Genomic DNA, 18,390 nt, shown 5'->3' with positions numbered 1-18,390 from the left:
TCAAGGACAGTGGATTATTTCAAGAATGGTGAATGCCTAGAGGCGTCAAGTCACTATTGTCAAGTGACTTGTAATACATGGGCAATAAATAAACCCAGTGAAGATCTGGATTGAGCAAGAACAGATTCCTTTACACGATAAAGGCCAATATTCACTAGAAATGTGAGACAGTAAGCTGCTCAGCCAGAAACAATGAATTTAAAGGTGAGAGAAGTGTAGGAGAAGTCTTCAGAGTCACAGGCATGGCTTGGTCGCTGTGTAACCTTAGGCTGGCGTTTTGGAAGTGTACATGGCAAAGGATACAATGACAAAAGGTGCAAAACTTAAAATTCTTCAGCTTGGCTCCCAGAATATTTCTCCAGAATCAGTCAGAGCAGCCAGTGCCCAATTTCAGGGCAGGCTGGATGCTGATAGCAGCTCCAGAGGTACTGCAAGGAGCACAGGGTCACCAGGGAGAGTGAATGTGCTTCAAACAGGACACCAGGAACATCCAGGATAGCACAGGAGGCCTTCCCAGTCCCCAGGGCACTTTGCAATCAGGAGTGAGACAAGGCAGTTTAGAGATGCATAACCTTCTCTTCCACTGGGCTTTCACTCCTGTGCTGACAGGACAGAGCCAGGCCTGTGCCGCTCACAATTCAGTGCTTAATTCATGTCTCCCTCCAGACAAACAGTGACTTTAGAAAGTCATTCTTACAGCTTCTAAATAGATTTAAAGGAATCTAGACCATAAAGTCTGAAAATTAATAAGTAAGTTCAGGCAAAATCACTTTTTTAGTAGTTAAACCTGAGCAAGGTGATAAAATTAAATGTGTTCCACGTACTTATTATTTTAAAACTTCATTGGCTTATTGTATTGAAATATCCCTCACTTTGATTTGGTTACATAATAATCATTCCACTGTTACCTAATACAAATAGGCAGTGAGTTCATCTTTATACTCCAGGCCCTTTCTCCAGGTATTCTGTAAAATGAACACTGACACAACACCTTAGAGCACAGTAAGACCCTTGATTTTAATTTCAGAGAGACAAAGTTCTATATTTAAATTTAATAGTAGTTAATTATTGCAGATAACAATGTAGCTTCTTAACAGTCATGAATTAATTTATTTTAAAAGGGAAAAAAAAAAATCAATTACCCAGAAAATGACTATTGAAGTGGCAGGTTGTCGTGGTTTAACCTGACTGAAGCCACTTTTGTGCTTGGCATCCATCACAGGTTCAATACAGACATCCAGCAGCTCAGCCCGAGATCCCAGCACTGAAACCGTGTCAAAGAGCAGGATGAGAGCCTGAGACTCTGCTCCTACTCACTGTTTTCTACAGGCTCTCTGTACCTGAGCTCCCCATCTCTCAGGCAGGATAATACAGTGAGGAGATGTGGAGAGTTCAGTTACTGAGGAAAACATGAGAACAGAAACATCATTGACACCGAGGACAATCTCTGATCTCAGAAACCCAGGGACCTGCTGTCCACCAGCTCTGAGCATCCTGTTAAAGGAACCACGCTCTAAAAGAAAGCAAGAAAGCACTGTCCTTTACTGGCCCCTTTGATTTTATCACCTGTCACAGCATCAAGTGCTCCTTTCAAAATTTGTGAGACTTGAAATATTATGGCCACACAACACTAGACTAAGAAAATGACCTTTTACCTTTATTTTTTTTTTCCCCCAGGTAAGCAGGATATCAGGAGCAAGAAGTATCACATTTGTGAAATCCTTATCAACATTAATTCTGAGGACAGAGATACTACAACAAAAAAGAGTTTGTCTCTGCTAATTTTTTATGTTTTTGACACTGCTTCATTCTCTTTGAAGCTGATTTTAGGTATTAAATACAATAAATGTCAGCCTGCTGTCTTTTCAGGACTCAGGATTCTAATATTGCTATTGACTTGGAAAAAAAAAATATAGAGTTCCCATTAGTTTCTATTAAGAGCACAGACTTGAAGGAACAAAAACTAAGAATTAAAGCAATGATAATATTTGGTTTTGCTTTATGCCTTTTCACTTAGGAGCACTATGCTTTTCATGAGACTGTTCAAGGGTATGTCAGAACAATCTTTCTTTTTTTAGGTCTCTCTAATGCAATATCTATCTCTGCAGAACTGCAATGTGAATTATGTGAAAAAGTTACTAAACCTGGGCTTGTGCAGTCAGCCTTCTTCAGGATTTATGAAAAAGCAGTGAATTTCTCTATGGACATTTTTGAATACTGCTCATTTGCAGAGAAAACTTGCTTGTGGATCAGAATTCTGCAGTGCCAAGCACAGACCAAAATACACCATCCCACCACCCCAAAGACGGGCTGCCTTCCCCCTGGAGCTGAGCTGTTCCTGAAACATATTTCAAATAGAGGACTGGCTATTTGGAACTGTGTGAATGGGAGACAGAAAACACAAATGCAGTAAAAAGCACCAAAAAAATCATGCAGTGGAAGAAGCCCGGACACAGATGAAGACTTTGTTGTGAGAATATGAAAGAACTTGACAGGAAATTTGGACAAAGCACTGCCTGGAAGTGTGCTCAGCTGTGGATACAAGTCATAAACCTCTGAGCAGTTTTCATCAAGAAACAGGTTAGCTATGTCCTGTGCAATAAGCACATTAGGTGCAACCTGGATGCTTTTCAGTTTTTCCACCAAGGAAAAGGAACTCAGAAGACCTCATGTTTCATCTTAAATTTGAAGAGAAAAGGTTTGTTGGCAGAACAAATCACACCTGGACAAAAGCACACTCAGTCCATCTCAAGAGCTGCATAAAGCAGAAGTGCTGTCATCTAAGAGGCTGTTTGCCATTTAATGTATATACATATATGTATATTTATAAATATGATGAGAACAAAGACTGCCATCCCAATGGGACTGCTGGAAATCCAGAAGTATCAGTATGTTCATGAAGGATGCCACTTCCTAGGAGCTGCTCTCCATAAGCACAATGCTTGTTATTTTATTAACATTTTGGAGTCTTAAAGGCACATCACAAATTCATTTGCTCACATTAGAATGATGCTTCTGTTTCTAACTTAAAATCAAATGATTCACCTGATAGATCTCCAAGCCTTTTACAGCACTGAAATTCAGTTCTCTTAATGAGAATCAGTAACTGTAGATTCAAAGACTGCCCAAACCAGTCAGCAGGAGATAATATGTAATATGTAACCACAGGAAAAGCAAACTGGAAAAAGAAAGACCACTGGCTTTCATAAATCATTTTTTGACAGGAAGGTTATTTATCATGGGAAATAAGCTTAATCAATAATAGAGTGAAACAACCTTAATAAAAAAGGGAATCAAGCTCTGTTCTGTTAGAGCATTATAATTAATGTGGGTAGGGGGAGAGAGAAGAGGCAGAAAGAATTGTTACAGAGAATTGTTATTATCCTGACAAATGGATTCTGGATTGTTTCTAAAAGTTCATTTTCATCTAGCAGCTTCGAATGAGAAAGGATCAAGGATTGCATTTTGTTTTCTTAGAAGTAATGAGAAATTTTGAGGGAGGTGCCAGTGAAGGAAGAGTTATTCAAGGGATGAATATATTTTTATTTGATCTCAAGAGAATGGTGTAACCAATCGTGACTATATTAAAAATCCTCTTCCTTAAAAGATGTGGAGAGACCATGTTTTTCTCAATTTATTTTTATATACAAACCAAGTGTTAGTTTTTCCAAAAGTTATCTTTTTTGTTCTGGGTTGATTAATCTTACATATATGAGAGGAAAGGAAAAGCACTCTGGAGAAATTCCAGAAGCTTGATGAAAATAAATGTTTTCATCTACATTAAAACACAAACACTTGTGTATAATAGTTATTGTTTTGTTCAGTCACTTTTCATTTATCTTTCCACCTATTTTTACAGATATATGATAATTCCATCAGATTTTGAAAACACTTAGCAAATTTTCTGAAAAGTACTACACAACTTCCTCTGCAAAAGGAGAAACCTACATGTATGTACAGCATTCACAGGCATCCCTGTGGGAATATATATCCCAACCATAAAACCTTTTTCCCAATCCACTTGGCCACATCATCAATATAAATATAAAGGAACAGAGTTATTGCTTAATAATAATAAAGAAAAAAGTATTTAACAAAGAAATTTCAATATTCTGTGGAGGACACGCAGTTACATTAACTCCAAAAATACATTCATAGGGAGAAAGAAAATATGTGTAAAGTTAAAAATGAAGAAAATGGGAATAGAAGAATGAGCAACAAATTTGTTGGACTGACTCAGATTCTGTATTTCAGTTAAGATGTCCAAAATTCCTGAACCTGGAAGTAACTATCTACCAAAAAAAACCCAAACGCTCCAAAGGTTTTAATAATTTAATAATCAATGTAATGATTAGCATGCATAACCTAAACTTTTGAATTTCAACTTTTGAATTTCACTTAGAAGAGTGGCTCTTTTGCCTCTGCAAGCAGACATTTTGTGCCTGTTCCCAAAGCCCTTCCAAGCTCCACTCAGTATTCCTCTGACTATTCACACACAATCTACAGACAAGCCACAGGTCAGGAAAAGCAGAGCAGCAAAATAATTCTTATCCAGGAGATCATTTGAAAACCTCTTAAAATGTTCCCAGACAATTTGTGAAGGGAGAGAAAAAGATTATGAGGTATCCTACCTGTTACAAATTATTTAGCAGCTCAGCAAGTCACTCATTTTTAGAAGACAGTTGTTGAAAACAATGTAATTTTTGATGATTTATTGTGAAATTCTGAACTTTTTATTTTATCTCAGGATCAAAAGAAATGTTTTCAGGTAAGTTTTTACACAAGCCCCACTCTATATTAATTTCAGCTTTTATTCTGCTTGATCCTACCAGGATTAAAGTGACAATGATCCTGAGAACACTGAAGAAGCTGGATCAGGACCTCTATTCTTCAGGATCTCGTTATTTTTCCACTCCCACTTTATGTCAATAAGGTATCTCAAAACTGAAGTAACTTAGAAAGTGGCAGGAAGGAGGTATTAATATTAGATGTTCAAAGTGTTGTACCCTACACTAAATTCTTCTTCATGTTCCACTGGGAAGAGTTTCAATACCCCAGTGTACAAAACCAGCCCAGGATTCAGCCTGCTCCTGCTTCTCCATCCTGCATTGCCACCCATCCACGGCTTCTCACCTGAAATTAAACACTTAGCACTTCTTCCTTCATATTCTGTTTTAGTGCACAGTATCAGTGATGAAGAGCTGGGCCACTGTTAATTTAATTAAATGGGAGAATGGAGAAGGGAACATGGAACTGCAGCGTTATTGTCAGGCAGCAGCAGCAGCACCTCCTCCATTCCCTCTGGAGAATGTGCCCCTTTGATCATGCACACTGCAGCACTGCAAATGTGCTTCCTGCTCCTTTTACAGCACCACATTTAGGTATTTCCTCTCTATCTCTTCCAGAAACACACGGATTGCTCTCCTCATTGTAAGTGTGGACCACACAGAAGTGGAACCCAGTTCTATATTGATGTGTACTTTTTTACAGAAGTCATTAGAGCTGCAGAAGAGGAATTTTTTTCTGCTGGGAAAGACATGGCAATAGTGATTGACCATTTTTTTTCCCCTGTCTTGCTTGCAATAAAACATTTATTCATAATACATGTTTAGTGCTGCAGGTGGCATTGTTACTGTTCAAAGAACCCTACTCAGCACATAATGTGGTCGGCACTTCATCTTCCTGAAAATGAATCTTGAAAACTTCTTGAATTATATATCTCCTCCTGCTTTTCAGTAGATCCATAATTTTCTTCAGAAGATGGATTGTGGATAGCAGCACTGATGAGAATTAAACTTGCAAGGTTCATGTTAAGAACATAGTCAGTAAATCAAAAATTGAATGTAATGTCAGAGATTCAAAATCGTAGACTGACAGTACCTTGAGATGCTGCTTATGATGGAGTCTGGTAATGAAGTTATAAGGTTAAACACCAGCCTTTCATAGATATCCACCACAGAAGCCTGCACTCCCCTCCTAGGAGCTGTGAAATCACCTTTGCTCCTTATGTGGGGGAGGAGGATGCCTCAGCCAACTAATTCTGAAAGGAAGAGCCTGTATGCAGCAAAAGCCATGGAGCTGCTCCCTCCAAATGCCAATAAATAATACCTATAACCACTGAGAGCTTTAGGAAGTTACCACTGGGGATATCCTCCAGCACCACTATGTGTTCAACCAATGGAAATAAAACTTATTATCCTTAGAAATTTATTTTTTGTTAATCCCCCTAAAAACTGTCACTCCAGAGCATCGTATTCACCTTTAAGAGTAATTGCGTTGGTCCTGTTTAACTGAAATCATTCATTAGTGATACTTGGCACCCATGTCAATTTATTGGATAGACATGTTCCTAACCCCTTCTGTTTTGCTGGTGAATAACCCTGCTAAAATAAGTTTCATCCCAATCCCTCCAGCTATGGATGTGAAGCAGACATTCTGCTCCAGTGGTTGTTTCCTTTTCCTATCTGTAGGATAGTAAAGACCTCCAAGAAAGGTCAAAAAGAGGATTCACATCCCATACATTTTATAGTTCTGACTTCAATTACATGCCCACTCCCTTCCTGTGTCTTAAACTGTTCTACTTCTGTGTTCACAAATAACTTGCTGAGGAGAACCACACATGGGGTAAATACTTGTTGCAGTGATCAGGGCCTTGGCTGTTAATGAGAGCTTTGCAGCTCTGTCTCTGTGCACACAGACTCTTCACCTCTGTGCAGGGCTTCAGGCTCTCAGGGGTGTCAGGCACAGGAAATTGTTGGGCTGTATTCCCATCTCAGTGCATCCACATCTCTCTTTGTGGGACTGATGTGCAGAAACCAACATGTGGCAGGACAGGACACTGGCCTTAGTTTATGGAGGTAACCATGTTAGCTGATGAAGTGCCCAGCAAAGCTGACATCTACACACAGTGATTTTCCTTTTCTTAAAATGAGGTGTTTGTATTTTCACATGAATTTAGTCCGTGTGGAAACAGCCCATGGAAGCAGCTCTAAACATCCCATTTCCCGTTTCCCTGCAGAAGTGACACAGGACAAATGGAAGCACCGTGACTGTCCTCCACAGAGCTCACCAAAACCTCTCAACCTTGGCCAGGATAAGAGGGTAATTCAAACTTCATGTCAATAAAATCATTGCAGGCTCACTGAAGTTTCCCAGTGCAATGGTGAATTCTGGGGCATATCAAATAGGGGCTAAATCAAATCCAGCAATTTTCCACTGCTTTGATACATGCTTCCAAAAGAGGAAGAATTTAACAAACCAGAGCTTCAGTTGATATAAATCAGCACCATTCCACTGAAGCTAATGCAGCTGCATTGATTCACAGCCACTGAAGTCTTGGACTCTGGTCTCAGAAATATGATAGAAAGTTCCATTTGCTAATGTAAATGTATATTGATGGTTTATCACGTAAATTTGTTCAGGAAAATGCATGAATCAGTGCTGCTTTTCTAGTAATAAATCGCTATAACAGGTAGGAATAAGTTTTGAGCTTTTAAAGAACCTGATATATGTACTTTAGTCACGCAGTAATTTTGCAAGAACGCTCTTGCTTTGAAAAACACCTTTTCCTTAGTGCCCCTCTCTTGATGCAAGCCCAGAAATTGCACCACCACTCCTATGACTGGAGACAACAAATTTAAAATACCCTTAATTGGAAGCTGAAAAAAACTAAGCGTGCTGCACAATGGCTGAGACACAAGACTTATGGTTGTTTACTGTAACACTAAGACAGTCCCATTAACAAGAATGATGGGAAACTGCATCCTGGCATTATTCTTAGCAAAAGACTTGACAAATATGTTTTGTAAATGAAGGAACTACAACAGAGAAAACATATAATACACTTTTCCCCCCTTTTTCCCAGCGAAATGGTTGCATGTTTAATGCTTTATACATTATTCAAGGCTCCATTTTCCAGGGTTCATCAATACCCCAGTCTGCAGCTGCTAGAAGCTTGTAACAACTGACAAATGTAGACAAACATGCTGCTTAACCCAAGAACAGTGGGTCAGAGAACAAACAGGAAAATTTATTGTCTTTGCTATATTACTGTTGGAATGGAGAAGTAAATGAACACCATACGTTATAGCTTATCACTTACAGTATGAGTGTATCATGAACAGCCCAGCATGTCCTACTTAAATAATACTGATGGATAACATGCAGGCAGCTTTTGTTCACTGCTGAGGTTTTGTCTTGTCTACATGTTGTTTAGACTTATTTAGGGCTAGAGGAAGAGACAAAAGAATAGCAAGAGCCATGCCAGAGGCTCATACAATCCCCTTCCTCCACGTAGCCATAATGAATCCAGGCTGTGCCTACCATGGAAGCTATTGCAGAGAAATATAGAAGTCTTCTTGGGGTGAAAAGCAGATTCCACAATATATCCTTAGACCAGACATTATATTATTTCCCAGCTGCACTTGTAAGCAGCTCTGCAGAGGACAAAGGAGAAAAAGGAGGGGAAAGAAGGTGGTGGTGGGGAGGAATATCAACCTGAGTTTTATTGCCTCTGCCTGCTGGAGAACTGTAGGGAGATTAGCAATAATTTTTATATTCAGCACTGTACCTCTGAAGGTGACTCAAGAACTTGTGTGAACTAGAATTCTAGTAGAGCATAAGCAAACCCCCAAACCTGTGCTGCTGTTTCTCTCCTGGCCTCAGGCCCAGTGCACCTCTGGATTTCTGCATTAACATCTGCAGGGTGATTTCTCAGGTGTCTGGTGTGAGGGGATCACTGCCTGAGGATCTCATCCCACACTGCCATCACACTATTTCAGACTTTATGCCAGCTCTGTGTGAATGGCAAATGGGGAGGAAAAGGCACAGCACACTTGAGAAATGGATTCAGAGCCATTTGATATTCACCCCACTATTGTGCCACAGAAACTGCAGGGCAATGTAGAATCAAGCCCCACAGGAAGGAAACAATTTAACAACATCAGGGAATCCTTTTAAATTATGATTAAACTTTTCGTAATTCAATGGAAAAAAGAGAAATCAAGCACACCCTCATCCCAACCCCCCCACCCCCCCCCAAAAGAAAGGTCATTTTTCCTAAATAATTGAAGGTAGTTGTGACTAAAGGGTTAGATTTATAATTTTTGGTAATTTAAGTCACTAAAATTAACCACAGGAATTAATTTGCTCTGACGCCTTTACAAGCAGGTTTTTACCAATAGAAAAAAGATATTCCCAGCCCAATATGAATTAAGGAGTGCTTGTCTACTCACAAAACTGTATCCTTTTAATTAAGATTTTGCAGTCACCACTTATTAATTTAAACCTGACCTATACCTCAGTAAGGGAATTTAAACTAACAAGTCAGGTTCCAATAGATTGGAGCTCCTTACACAAATCACAGGGATTTTAATGAAGCAGCTCGATATTCCATCTGTATTTACTCTGGCATGATTTTGTGATGCACGACAAGCTTCCCATGAAAAGGATTTTTAAAAGGGACCCTGCTTCAAAAAGGAAACAAGATGGGATGAGTTCCAAATGGGACTCAGGTCTCCAGTTCTCAGTGGTCCAAATCTCATATTGGTCAAGATGAGCCTACTCAGCAAAACATCACATGGTGGTGATTTCTGTGTGTGAGTAAACAAGTTCATTAATACCTACTGCTCATTTTAATTGGTTGAATTATGCTTGGTATAAATGAAGAATGTAGATATTTACTCAGATACAGAAAAAATTAATTAAGAACCCCCACCAAAGCCAAAACAATCCAGTTCTTGGAGCTTTTTACTCAGTAAAGAGTTTTTTCCTTCCCACTACTGCTTCCCAGCATTAATTTTCATCCCAATATCCCAGAAATCTGTGGTTCCTTAAGGCTGCCATTTGCTTATGCAGACCACAGTAAAATTCAGGGGCTGTTCTGGGATATATTCAACCTGGCTGGACATGCTATTCCTTTCCAATATAAACACTGAATTAGCAGGGCTAGCCAACAGGGCTCTATGGAATGACATGAGGAAGTGGAGGCTATTTGATGACCAGCATGGAGAACTGGTGGTGGTGTTAAAAATCTTGGTTTACTCTGCTGTAAACTGGGAACAGGAACCACCAAAACTAATCTTGGGCAGAAGATCCAGCAACCACTGAATGAACACCTCCAGAAGAGACTCTTAATCCAAAAGTTTCCCAAATTTTGGCAGATTCTTCTGGGCATCTTGAATATACTTCTACATGAGATGTGTACACCTGGTACCTAACGTGGCATTTCTTTGTCTCCACTGCAGCTCTCAGTGCAGAGTCTGTTCTGAGGCTGGCTGTGACCAAACTCTAACACCAGATTTGCATTCCAGAAAGTCACCAGACAGCAATTCTGGGATGTGACTGCTAATCAAGAGGCTGGTGACATCTGTAGCAGAGCAGATGGTGACATTCCACAGGTCCTGCTGCAGGGGCTCTTGGTTTTCAAGGCAGTTCTTGTAATTTTAGAAACTTTGATCTATGGTCTTTGCCGTTCTCTAGCACTTGTGAAGATGACACAAACAACCAAGCACAAACAAGGACCTTCAGTCACAAAGGGCATGGAATAATCCCTGCAAAATAACCAAGTGTTAAACCCCACACCGTGCCCTAACACAGTGGCCCCTGGTAATGCTGAGTTTGGCTCTGCTGTGTTAGTTTGCCTCTAGTTAAAGTGATCAGATTTATCTTTGCTGTACTAAACCCACTCATACCCCTTGTCCTGCACGCACAGCTCATGTACCCCAGGCCCCCAACCATCTGGATCACCCTCCAGTCTCAGCATCCCCCTTGAACTGTGGGAATCAAATCATGTTCTGGGTGGGGAGATTGGGACAACTTTCCTAAACCCGTTTGCCACACTCAGATGTGTCAAATTCGTGGTTTGAAGCCAAATGGGACTCTCTGGGTGGCAATGTCAGACCTTACAGGTTTACATGGATACCTTATCTTCAGGTATTAAATACTGCTCATGTTCCCCCCACCATGTGCAGCCACTCTCAGTGCACCTCATCTGTTTGCAAGTTCTAACTCAGTACTAAGAGCACCAAAATAGCAGCTTGAAAGTAAAGCAGCATCAATTTGGCTCAAAGAGCTGGCAAGCTTGACAGTGACCTAGGTAAATTCCCTTCTGCCCCTTATGATATTCTGATACTACCTCTGGCTCCTGCAATTCATTTGCCTCCTACTTGGAAGCATTTACTGAGAAATAACCTTGATCTTGACTTCTCACCATTCCCCAGGCAAATTATTATGTTTTGTTACTGTTCCTTCACCCCATGGTATTTAACAATTTTGGTTTCTTGCCTGAGTTCATTCAAAGCTTCAAAGAGCAAAACAAAAATAACCCCAGAAATGTGCAAGTAATGTAATAATTTTTCAAAGATGTCCTATTTGGACCCCAGATGGAGCAGGGTAGAGGAGGGAAAATTGCGCATGACACAAAACAGGCAATGCTAAATGCAAAATAATATAAGGGTACAGCTCTGCTTTATACAATAATTCCTGGTCATTGAAAAACATGACTAATATACAGGGTTAAACACATTTTCAATTTAGATGTTCTGAGACTCAGAGATGTCTGCAATGCATAACCTTGCACAGAGAAAGAACCAGGAAACAGAGCACAGGGAGGTTCTGCTTTCCTGCTGAAATTCCTTTTTAAAGGGAAGATGCTGCTCAGAATTGGGAATCTGTTCTACATGGTATTTGTGTCAGACAAGAGCCATTGTTTTGTTCATCAGATATCCAAAAGGGAGACAGAAAACTTTGGACTGTATCACACACAACTGGACAACAGGAAATCTCAAACAATATTTATGGAAAGGATGGTTACCTGAAAAAGTGGGTTGGGGAAATGGCAGGTGGATGATGGACACCAAAACCCCACACAATATTTGCTTACCAGCCAAGGGGAAAGTAATAGCCAATCTCCTGCAGAACTGTAACATTTCCACTGATCTCATTTATCAAAGACAAGGGATATAAGGGGGGGAAAGTCTTTAAAAGGAAACTGCTTGTTAGCTGAAAACCACAGCCAGATTCAGACAGTCGCTGCTATGGAGACATTTAACAAAACACCTATTTTGCATTAATTGCTGCCTAAAAGTTAAGTTATTTAATTATTTTGGTTCTTACTAATATGTTTGCTGTGATGTATATCTGGACAGTTTCAGAAGTGGGGAAAAAACAGAAATATAAGCGTACGTTGCCTGAAGTTATGATTCACTATATTTTTTGCCTCACTTTTTTATTGCACTTAAGTGCAGCCTTACTGTTGCTCATAAACAGATGTGAATCTGTCCCTGCTATCACACCTAACTGTGCCAGGGAAAATAACAGAACTTCTGTAACAGCAGCTGCAGTGACACACCATTTTTTCAGTCTACCTAGTCCTGAGTCAGTTTAAGGGCTGCTATGAACAAAGCTAAAACCACTGAATTTTGCACCACAGGATACTCTAGCCAGGTAACTACTTGAATCCATGTTCATTTACCCCTCCAATTTTGAATTAACAGAAGTGCCAGTTGTTTCCAAAAGCAACACTGTCTTCTCCTGCTTGTTCTTACATGATCCAAAATCCCACCAGATGTTTTGCCTCTGTTTCCTCTGGCTCTCCAACACTTCTGAGAACTCTTCAATGCTCTCACAGTCCCTCAAAACCACTCTTGTGGACCTGCAGATTGTGACCTCCTTTATCTCTTAAATAATTCTGAAACCTCACCAGTCTCACCAAGTACCCAAGGCTTGGGTCCTGCTAAGACAGCCCCAGCAGCTGCAGCACGTTCATATGTCCTGAGATGAAGAAAACACTGAAACATTGCCATGCTGCTCTCCCTCACCCCCAGGAATCTCACAGGTGATGACTGAATGCAAGCCTTTGGCCAATATTCACTTTAAAAAACATAAAATAATAAAGAGCATAAATCATTAATCAATTTTTCAGTAGAAGGCATTCTCTTGTGCCTTCAAATCAAATTAATTTCTTAAAAATAGAAAACTGTGGCCTAATTATACTGTTTATGTGCCCTCATGACCTCTTCAGGCAGTGCCCACTGGAGCTGCATTATGAACACGCTGTGGTTGCCTGCTCTCTCCTTGGTGAGCCTTGGGTGCTGCTGGCTCCAGAACTTGCTCAGAGCTCAGAGGAATGTCAACAGGAGACCTGCTTTAGATATATGAACATCAATCATCAGAGGTCTGAGGGTTGAGAAACACTCATCCACCCTTTTGGTCATGAGACTTTGCCAGTTTGATATCTGAAACTAATTTTTCTGGGGCCTTATACCTTTGCCAGGGCTCCAGATGACATTATGCACTGATGAAAATAAATTTACCTTCTGCTAAGAATGCTAGAGACAACAGAGGGCCTTTGGCTGTACACAGAGTTGTTTGGCACTTCCTTTAGTACTTTATCAACCTGGACCTACCTGACTTTGCTGGTCCCAAAGCAACAGCCATTCTTCATTTCCAAATATTCTGCTGCCTATGTGCACACACACATGTGCCCAGGGAGTCTGGCAAAATCCTGGGGTCAGGTCCAGATTTTGGTAACAACAGGGTAAAGAAGGAGGAACTCCATGGAATGATTGCACTGCCTGTTTGGGATTACTCTAAGTAACTGCAGAATAATTCAGTTCAAAAATGGCTTATTGAATACCAAAAGATCCCACAAAAAAAGGAAAGATTATATGAGATGACTGGGAAGGTCAGAGCTAGCTGTGGTCTTAGCACTGTGTGCGCACGCACACACAAGTGTTTACCTTCATTAGCAAGAATCCTATCCCCAGCTTTGATTAGTTTTGTTATTCTCTAAATGAAACATTCATTTTCAAAATTAATCTTCTGCAAAGACAAGGAGCAGAACAGAAATATTATTGGTCTGAGAGCTCCATTGAAGGATACATGAAGGAACAAACCGAGAAATATTTTATTAGGGAAAAAAAAGAAAGAGGAGAATAAAATTGAATCAGAAAAAAAAAAAGTCCACCCCCAAAATCACAGGATAAACTCTTCATATCACAAGCTAAAATTCTACTCCTGCTTTTGACGGCTGCTCTTTTTATTATTAAAGGTTTTGTTGAGAGTCTACATTTTTATGTTAACATATGAAAATACGTTGACTGGCACAGAAAAACAAACTCATAAATTTCAACTCTAAGTATCTGTTTTAATGTATTATTGTACTTTATTGGCAATATTCCACCAGCAAATGCCTTTTTATTATTGTATCCCCTCTTTGCAATAAAGAGGGATTGGGAAATATGAAATCATTGTTTCTTGCTAGCTGTGGGCAAGAAGTAGTTTTCAAACCATGCTAAAGTTGCAAAAGTGTGCTCACAAGAAATATATAGCAAGAAATATGTTAGTACCTTTCATAAATTTTCAATACAGGAATATAGCAAGATCATTTCCAAGCATAAACAGACCCAGCAAAGAAAATATATTATCTTAAATCAGGTATCATTCCCCTGTATGACAAAAGATGGGTTGTTTAACAGCATAAAACAAGCAGACTTCAGCCTAGTACAATATGATAGCTCAGAAAGTTTTAATATTTTATGTAAGTAGCCAACCATCTCTGGCTAAATCTTTTATCTCTAACTGAAACAAAAGGCACATTGGCTTCTGAGAAATCTTTGCCTGTCTGCAGGGGAGGTTGTTGAATGAATTCAAAACTTTTTAAGTAGCTGGCAAAAAAAGTTGAAGGGGGAATTGATGCATTTATCCTAAATTGCATAAATAGGACACAGATGTGTAGCCTACAGATTTTGTGGGAGAAAGGAAGCAGGAAGGGCCAGCGTGGCCTCAGAAACTCGTGTCACCAACACAGGTGGCAGCAGAGCTTGGGGACACAAGAGGAGCTCACCCAGCAGCCAAGGGCTGCCCTCCACCCTTCCTTTCTTTTCTGTCCTTCCTCCAGTCAATAATGCACAGCCCCTCCTTGTATTTCACCACATGGAACAAGAAATTAAGAAGCTCTTTGGAGAAATTCTGTCATGCTGGGCAGTGACACCATGAGCACAGGTGAGCAAAGTCTGTGTCACTGGACAGAACCTATTGTCACACTGTGTTTGTGGGCCAGTCCCTCGAGCATGTCACACCTGCCCCGTGTCCTGCTGCCTGGCCAGAGTTTCTGGTGAGCCACAACCTGCAGAAACCTACCTCAGAGCACAGGAAACACCAAGGACTGAATTCTGACACAAAATCAGCCTTTAAGCAAGGCAATAATCCAGGGTCCCCTGGTAAACAAGGTTTTACCTGGTGAGGTGCAGTCCTGCAGTCAGTCTGCAACACACGTCCTCGAACTCAGACAATTTCCTTGGAAACTGAAAAATACAACATGAGCCTGCAATCAATGGGTTAGCAGTCCTACTGCTACAGAAACTCAGTAAGCAGGTGGTTGAAACCCAGCAATTTCAGATATTTTTGCTGCCTTCTGGCTGGTAGTAATGTCCATAATGGAATTGTGTTAATATTTCATATACACGTCTAATTTAAAACCTAGAATCCTTTATAGGTAATATTTGCATCATTTTTAAGGTAGTCCCTTTAATTTTTCATATGCAGTGGTTGGTATGAATAATTTAATTACATCCAAAGATCCACTATAAAACCCAGTGATTTATTGACATATTGAACATGGATTGTAGAAGGTGGCATTGTCCTATTCTAAGCAATTGATGGTTTCAGTCTGTTGCCAGTGGATTTGGGCCAGTTGTGCCATAAAGATTTTGACACCACCTGGTGAGCCTTGAGGTTTGCTTACAACAGGCACCTAGGAGGGAATTTGTTTTTCTGGTGTTGTATTTGCTCTGTGGTCAGATAAAAACCTACATTTTGGAGGCTTGTGATTCAATGAAAGCTGAACAGTTCCCTTAATTCAGACAAATTAAAAGATGTGGCTGCAGAGGTGAACTTGTTCCCATTAGCTGTATTTATTTACAGCAGTCATTCTTTGGGGTTTTTGAGTATAAGACTTTGCCTGCTGCTCAGATCCTGATCCAAAGTCTGTGAAAGTAATTGGAGGCATCCAATTGACATGAGCAGATATAGGTATTGCCCATATAAAACACATGCCATATTACTTTTTTGACACCTGCTTTGAAAATAGTTTAAGTCTCCAGTGATATCATAATCATGAATAGCAGAATAAGACAGTTGTATTCAAAACAGGAATGAACTTTATATTCAATTTTTTTACAGGCATGTATGTGTTCTAACACATATATGACACATAACATTCAGTAATAAATTTGTGTGTATACATATGTGTGTGCACAAATAAATTCTTAGAAAATACAACCTTACTGCAGAACAGCTACCTGTTTCACAAGAATTAGAATCAACAAAGAATTAAGGTCTAAAAATACAGTCTTTTAAAAATCTGACAGCAGTAAGCAAATTCTAAGCCAGTCTTAATGTACATGTCTTGATTTCAGCCATTTCAGAACCTAATCCTGTAATTCTATGGAAATATAAACAGGCACACTTGTAAAGTTTCAGTTTTATCTACAATCTCAATAACAAGTATCTTTATAATCAAGAGAGCATTGGGGAGCTCCCTCAGTGATCATTTATTACCTCCTTACACAAGAAACTTATCTGGGACTCCCAGGGTCTGGCATTTCTAACAAGCAATGTGGCAGTAACTGCAGGAGATGCAATATTTGACAAATTGGTAAAATGATAATTTCAATGTTGTCTCAGGGAGTAGATAAAGAGTAAAAAATCCTTGCTTATAGCAGCCACTGGCAGGTGTTGAGAATGAGATGGAATCAGACATATAAACATCAAGGACTGAGGAGAAGGATATTTGTTTGGGCACTGGGTGAGTGTGATAAGTGCTCCACTCCTTTTGCCCTTTTCATGGAGCAGGTCCTATCCCAGGTTGTGATCCTGAAAAAAACCCTGTAATTCCATTCTGGGATCTCCCTTCTCTCCCTAGTCCAACATCTCATTATAGGGTAGGAAACAATCAATACATCCACACAACTTTTTTATGCAGCTCCTTCTCTTACTGACTGGCTTTTCTTACTGACTTTCTGAGAAGCACACCTCCAGTCTGCCTTAGCAATATGTGTTATTCATTAGCAAGAAGTAAAAAACCCTTGTTGTTATTCTTCTATTTGCATTCAATGTGAACATCAATACCACTGCTCAGAGCCATCATTAATTTTTATTTTTTTTTAACTCTAGCCTGTAATAAAAATCTAATTACAAACATGTAAAAAAAGCCCTCACACAGTTCTTACTCCCTAAAACCTCACAGTCCAAGCATGGGACTGTAATGAAGCATAAATAACCAGCTCTTGATCAGAGGCAGCTCTGAATTGTAGCTTCAGTGGGAATAGATAATAACGAGCACATGTTAAGTACCTTAAGAAAATTTACATCTCCACCAAATTTTAGCATAAGAGGCAGAGCTGAAAAGACCTGGCTAAACTCACAACTCCTTGGGTTTGTTTGTAAATCTGGATTTAAAGGATCAGATTTGCCCTGACTTCTGAGGCATCCTTCCTTTCTAAATGGGAGGTCCCACAGCCAACACTGTGTCTGAGAGACGTGAAATTCCTGCTCCCCACTCGCTCTCAGTTCCACCCTTTACTCCCCAAAAGTTTTCTGAACCCACATTCAATCCTGATGACTTCAGATCAATCATGTTATTTCCTGCTCTTCATTCATCCCAGCATTTTCAGCACTCCAGGAGTCCCCGTGTGACCACTGGGATAAAAAGCAGATGCTCGCTTTCTTGAGACCCATTTGGGAACTTGTTCTGCTTAACAGTGAGAGGTGATCCACTTGTTACAGCTGGAACTGTGGACAGGCTTAGCTTGCCTGGTGCTCTCTTCCTGGCATTAATGAGAGAATCCTCCAGGCAAACCTCTTCTCCTCACAAACAAAGTAAAATACCCTGTCCTTCCTGGCTAGAATATGTTATTTTCTGCCTGTGAGGGCTGAATGCACAATGACCTGCCTACATGGAAAAACAGCTCAGATAAGTTTGCTCAAGTTTGTTCATTCAAAGGGCTTCACCTTGAACTAACACTGACCACAGGAATTAAGATTACGGATTTTTTTTTTCCTTTCTATGTCCTTGTTACAAAGGAGGAAGACAAGGTCACATTAAAGAATATTTAAGCGAAACAACACACAAAAATCCCACCCGAATTAGATTAGCAAAAAGCCAAATTTTCAGGTGGACAGTTGCTGAAAAGACAAGCAGTTTATCCTTTAGAAACTTTTAGTTTCATTAGAATTACTTTAACAGTAAGGATTGAGATGGAAGGAAGAACCTAAATCCTGAACAAAACACAGACTGCTTCCTCTCTGATCTGGCACATTCCCCTGACACACAGATAAAGGAGCAATTCTGATGAAACTTTTTGCATGGTTAGATGCTGTGTTTGTCTG

Source organism: Pseudopodoces humilis, chromosome 18 (assembly GCF_049639895.1).
Source record: "Pseudopodoces humilis isolate 2021_Gansu_Grassland_sample_001 chromosome 18, ASM4963989v1, whole genome shotgun sequence".
NCBI classification, from domain to species: Eukaryota; Metazoa; Chordata; class Aves; order Passeriformes; family Paridae; genus Pseudopodoces; species Pseudopodoces humilis.
Note: the sequence above shows the minus strand (reverse complement) of the source record.